The sequence below is a fragment of the Oncorhynchus nerka genome, linkage group LG12 (genome assembly GCF_034236695.1).
Source record: "Oncorhynchus nerka isolate Pitt River linkage group LG12, Oner_Uvic_2.0, whole genome shotgun sequence".
Classification (NCBI taxonomy): Eukaryota; Metazoa; Chordata; class Actinopteri; order Salmoniformes; family Salmonidae; genus Oncorhynchus; species Oncorhynchus nerka.
Genome location: NC_088407.1, coordinates 47,274,298 through 47,280,315, shown reverse-complemented (window position 1 = coordinate 47,280,315; position 6,018 = coordinate 47,274,298).

Genomic DNA, 6,018 nt, shown 5'->3' with positions numbered 1-6,018 from the left:
TTTAGGACCTTGAGCGTGGCTGAGGTGCACCCATAGTGGAGAAGGTATGGTGGGATTCGAAATGGTCGGTGATCTGTTTGTTAACTTGGCTTTCGAAGATTTTAGAAAGGCAGAGCAGGATGGATATAGGTCTATACCAGTTTGGGTCTAGAGTGTCTCCCCTTTTGAAGAGGGGGATGACCCCGGCAGCTTTCCAATCTTTGGGGATCTCAGACAAAGAGAGGTTGAACAGGTTAGTAATAGGGGTTGCAACAATTTCGGCGGATAAGTTTAGAAAGAGGGGGTCCAGATTGTCTAGCCCAGCTGATTTGTAGGGATCCAGATTTTGTAGCTCTTTCAGAACATCAGCTGTCTGGAGAAGAAGGGGGGGGGCTTGGGCAAGTTGCTGCGGGGTAGGGGTAGCCATGGTCAGCCATGGTAAAATGCTTCTTGAAATTATCGATTATCGTAGATTTATTGGTGGTGACATTGTTTCCTAGCCTCAGTGCAGTGGGCAGCTGGGAGGAGGTGCTCTTATTCTCCATGGACTTTACAATGTCCCAAAACCTTTTGGAATTAGTGCGACAGGATGCAAATTTCTGTTTGATAAAGCTAGCGTTAGCTAGCCTTAGACTCGGCAAGCAGTATTGTCTAGGACCAAAAGGCTCCTTAAGAGCTTCTACCACCAAGCCATAAGACACCTGGACTATTTACATTGAGCCACCAATTTGTTTTTACACTGCTGCTACTCGCTGTCACTTTACAAATTACTTAGACTAACCTGTACCCCCGCACATTGACTTGGTACCGGTACTCCCTGTATATAGCCTCGTTATTGCTATGTCATTTTCTTGTGTTACTTTAATTTATTTTTTCACTTTAATTTATTTAGTAAATGTTTTCTTAACTCTATTTCTTGAACTGCATTTTTGGTTAAGGGAACCTCTTTGGGGTAGGGGGCAGCATTTTCACTTTTGGATAAATGGCATGCCCAAACTGAACTGCCTCCTACTCTGTCCCAGATGCTAATATATGCATATTATTATTAGTATTGGATAGAAAACACTCTGACGTTTCTAAAACTGTTTGAATCATGTCTGTGAGTATAACAGAACTTATTTAGCAGGCGAAACCCTGAGGACAAACCATTCAGATTTATTTTTATTTTTAAGCCACTGTCTTTTCAATACGTTTTCATGGGGAATCCAGAATTCTAATCGACTTTCCTGCAGTTCCTACTGCTTCCACTGGATGTCACCAGTTTGAAGGAATTGAGATTTGAGATTTTTCCTTTGTGTAATGAAGAAGTACCATAGCTCAGAACGAACGTCGCTTCATGTGTACCTTTTGATAGAGGCGGGTACCAGAAAAGTAGCGTCAGTTTGTTTTGCTCCTGTATTGAACACAGATCATCTCGTCTTCAATTTGAAGATTATATACATTTAGAAATACCTAAAGTTGTATTACAAAAGTAGTTTGAAATGTTTTGGCAAAGTTTACAGGTAATTTTAGAGATATTTTGTAGCGACGTTGCGTAAGTTGGAAGCAGTGTTTTTTGGGATTAAATGGACATTTTGGATATTTATCGACGGAATTAATCGATCAAAAGGACCATTTGTGATGTTTATGGGACATATAGGAGTGCCAACAAAATAAGCTTGTCAAAGGTAAGGCATGATTTATATTTTATTTCTACGTTTTGTGTCGCGCCTGCAGAGTTGAAATATGCTACTCTCATTGTTTACTGTTGTGCTATCATCTTATGCTTTTTTCGCCGAAAAGCCTTTTTGAAATCTGACATGTTGGCTGGATTCACAACGAGTGTAGCTTTAATTTGCTATCTTGCATGTGTAGTTTGATTTTTATAGAAATGTATTTGAATTTGGCGCTCTGCATTTTCCCTGGCTATTGGCCATGTGGGAGGCAAGTGTCCCGCCTACCCCAGAGAGGTTAAGGGCTTGTAAGTAAGCATTTCACGGTAAGGTGAAAATTTGATTTGATTTTGATTTGTTTTCCAGATGATAGCCTGAGGGTGTAATAGAAGATATGACCTCAGTCACCACAGCGAAATGTCATTAGCATAGCAAGACAAAGCAGTATACAAGATAAGGGTATTTTGATGGCTATAAAATTGATTGATTGTGAGACCAGTGTCCAATGCAAGACCAGTGTTCAATGTGTCCAATGCGAACCCAGGCAGTCGGCAAATACAGCCACTTTCCCCTCACTCTGTCTGTTTATTAAAGACTAACCCTCTCAAATGGACAGAATGCGAATTAACAGATTGACAGGAGTAGCTGGCGGGTGCCACATTCCTCCCACTGTATGGCCATGCATCGCAGTCCCCCCCATTTGGCGTGCATGCAGCGCTGCCACCGGGTCGCTCATGTCACATACACTGCTGTGGGGACAGGGGATTGTCACCTTCCCAACGGACATTCTTCCAAAGGGGGAGATCGAGCTTCAGAGGGGGGCTGTGGAGGTTGATGGTCAGCTCCCAGTGAAGAAGACATGGATAGGGAAATGAGGCAGGGGGGTGGGGGGGGGTAATACGGGTGTAAGGGGGAGGTGGGTTGGGGGTGCCACACAAATGTGGCATGTCACATGGTCAAACAGAGTCTGATTTACAGGCGATCGGATTCCGCGTCAGAATGCCAGGTATGGGGGAGTGATGTCAGGGGGGCGCTTTTAGACGGTGCCTTTCTAACCAAGCAGGGTTCAAGATGGCAGAGATGTTTGTGCACCCAGGCCCCCAAGTATCTCTCTTCTTGCCTCTGCATCCTTTCCTGAATCACCCTGATTCTCCAAGGTTCCCTGGGTTCTGTCGGTTAGTCCTATGTACCACATGGCATGCAGAGTGAAGCACTCGGAGGGTGACAAGGCTGGTGAAACACTAGAATGCAAGCTGAGAGGTGGAGGGAGAGCGATCAAGGCATTGAGAGAAACCCAACGTGGGGGGAGGGAGGGACACAAATAGAAAGGAGGAATGTGAGAAAAGGAGAGCGAGAGAAAAATACGAAGTGACCAGCCGCATAACGAGCGAGGTTGGGTGAGGGGTGGCACCTGCTGTAAATAGTGAGGGAGAGAGACAGAGAGAGGGAGTAAAAAGAGAGAGAGAGAGACTATAGGAAAGAAGAGGTGGATAATTAGGGAGATATGTCCCCTACGCAGAGCAGCTACAGACAGTCAACCCAGAGAGCTTAGAGACAGTGATTTACTTTGCGGTGACATCATGGAGACCGCAGCTATTTTTATTAGCCGGTAAAAGTGCCAGATCAGCTCCACACTACACCACCTGTTCAATCCAAGCCAGTCACAAAAACCCTTGGGAAAAAGTCAAACACAGAAAATGATTGGGAGTTGAAAGGAGCAATGTGACGCTGTGCATGTACGTGCTACTGTTTGGGAAATGTTCAACGAGACAAGCCAAGTTTGGAGTCTCGGTTCTTCCACAGCCTTCGCTTCCTGGTGCATGTGGTTTTTACATACGTGGTATATCTGTATACGTAGGGTTTGAATTATACATTGACTCAAATTATTCACATACTATTTTCATACGTGAAGAGCGCCTATTTCAACTCAGTCCCTCCAGTTCTTTTGTGTTAGCAGCAGGCCGGGAAGAGGTAACTTCACCCTATGCGTGACTTACACACTTTTGGGAACGGGTGCACATGGAATGTTAAATATAAGGCCTACCTGTCGAAGAGGCCTCATGAACCACAGCTTACTCCTCACTCCCCCTCCTTATACAAGTGGGGTCGGGTGGGGGAAGGTAGGGGTGGGGTTATTCCTGGCCCCCTGCCCTAGTCATCTTATGTGCCAGTCACATGCCGTCTGACTCTGACCCCTGAAAACGATCAGTGGTAACCGGAGTTCTTCATACAACTCCCAGTCGATGATGTCACCTCCCTAGACAGTGATTGGCAACTTTAAAAAGACTGGGAGGAAGAGAAAATGTGTGGCGAAGTTAAACAAACTTCATAGCAAGATAATAAACAAGGTAAAGACAGACATGGACAGTATTGATCTACGATGTGGAAAATCTCAAATCTGAACAAACATTTATCGACGGGCCTGTTTGTTTAATTCAACTATATTTTATTTCAGACATTTATTTATTTTTACCTCTAAATGGTCTAAATTTGACCAATTGTATAATGCGTTCTGTAGTGTAAACCTTTCTATGCATTGGCACATGTCTGCAGGTTTCAATCCCAAATTATATAACTGTCCCCTTTTTATCCTAAGATCCAATTTGTGACAACAAGAGGAGAAAGACAGACTGACAAGGATCAATATTGTCTGTCAATGCGAGCAGGCCTTTTGTATTGAGAGGCAGGTGTGTGGGTGTGTGTGGGGGTGACATTGTAGTGGAGAGAGAGCTGAGGGTATGTAGCAGTGATAAACCAATGCTCTCATTAACCTGAGGTACAATGGATGAATATATGAAAGGTAGTCTGAGAAGTCTGCTCCATAGATCAATATAAACCACGTTCACTGTTCAATCCCACTAATGAGGGCCATTCGTAATTGTAAGTGTGTGTGTGTGTGTGTGTGTGTGTGTGTGTGTGTGTGTGTGTGTGTGTGTGTGTGTGTGTGTGTGTCTGTGTGCGTGACTGTGTGTGTGTGACTGTGTGTGTCTGGTGGAATTGAAAGGGTCGCTCCTAGTCGTCTCTCATATGGGACCCTGCACAAGCTGCAAGCGCTGCTGGTCATGTTCTGTCCATTGCGACAAAGAGGCCATCTTGTGGTCGGGACATCGATTTACTGTCATTCCACAACTCAGTCAAACTTTTGGTTGGTTCAGCATCACATTTTTATCAGAAGCTGGGAGTCAAATTAAATAAATAATGCCTAGCCAACTAAAAATAATTTAAAAAAAAAAATCTGTTAATCTAATCTGTGTTCCCCAATATAGCTTCAATATTCCTCTGAATTGAGGGGTATTTTTGTCTGTAATAAAGCCCTTTTGTGGGGAAAAAGTCATTCTGATTGATGCTAATTGGCGTCTATTTCGTATTTTTTATTTCATTCCATGATTGCAGAACATTTTCTGAATGTGATGGTTTCATACTCGCGAAATAGCCTATAGGCCTACAACAAGTTAGGATATAGGCTACCATTTGTCCCATCTCTCATTTAATTGGACCCACTTCACTGTAGTAAATCGATAAGCCTTTTCAAGTATTTTGCTCTATCTATGCGATCCGATCCGAAGCACAGTTTAACAGTAGAACAGACGGTTCACCTTTGACGTTTGTAGACTACGTCTGAATAGCCCACTGTAAATGTCACATTTCTCAAGTAGACAATATTTCATTAATAAACATAATACATGCACTGAATGTACAAAATATTAGGAACACCTTCCTAATATTGAGGTGCACCCCCTTTTGCCCTCACAACAGCCTCAATTCGTCGGAGAATGGACTGTGGAAAGTATTCCACAAGGATGCTGGACCATGTTGACGATAATGTTTCACACATGTGTCAAGTTGGCTGGATGCCCTTTGGGTGGTGGACCATTCTTGATATATACAGGAAATGTTTTTTTGCAGTTCTTGACTCAAACCGGTGCACCTGGCACCTACTACCATGCCCTGTTCAAAGGCTCTTATATATTTTGTCTTGTCCATTCACCCTATGAGTGGCACACATACACAATCCATGTTGCAATTGTCTCAATGCTTAACATCCTTTTTTAACCTGTATCCTCCCCTTCATTGGTGGATTGAACAAGTGACATCTATATGGGACCATAGCTTTCACCTGTAGCCTATTCACCTGGTCTGTCTATGTCATGGAAAGAGCCTGTGTTCCTAGGGTTTTGTACACTCAGTGTCAGGGATTTCCTCCTCTTCTTCCGAAGAGGAGAGGCGAAAAGGATCAGAGGACCAATATGCGGCGTGGTAAGCGTCCATGGTTCTTTTAATACGTAAATGTACACATGAACACTACAAAACAATAAACATGGAAAACCTAAACAGCCCTATCTGGTGAAAACACAAAGACAGGAACAATCACCCACAAAACACTCAA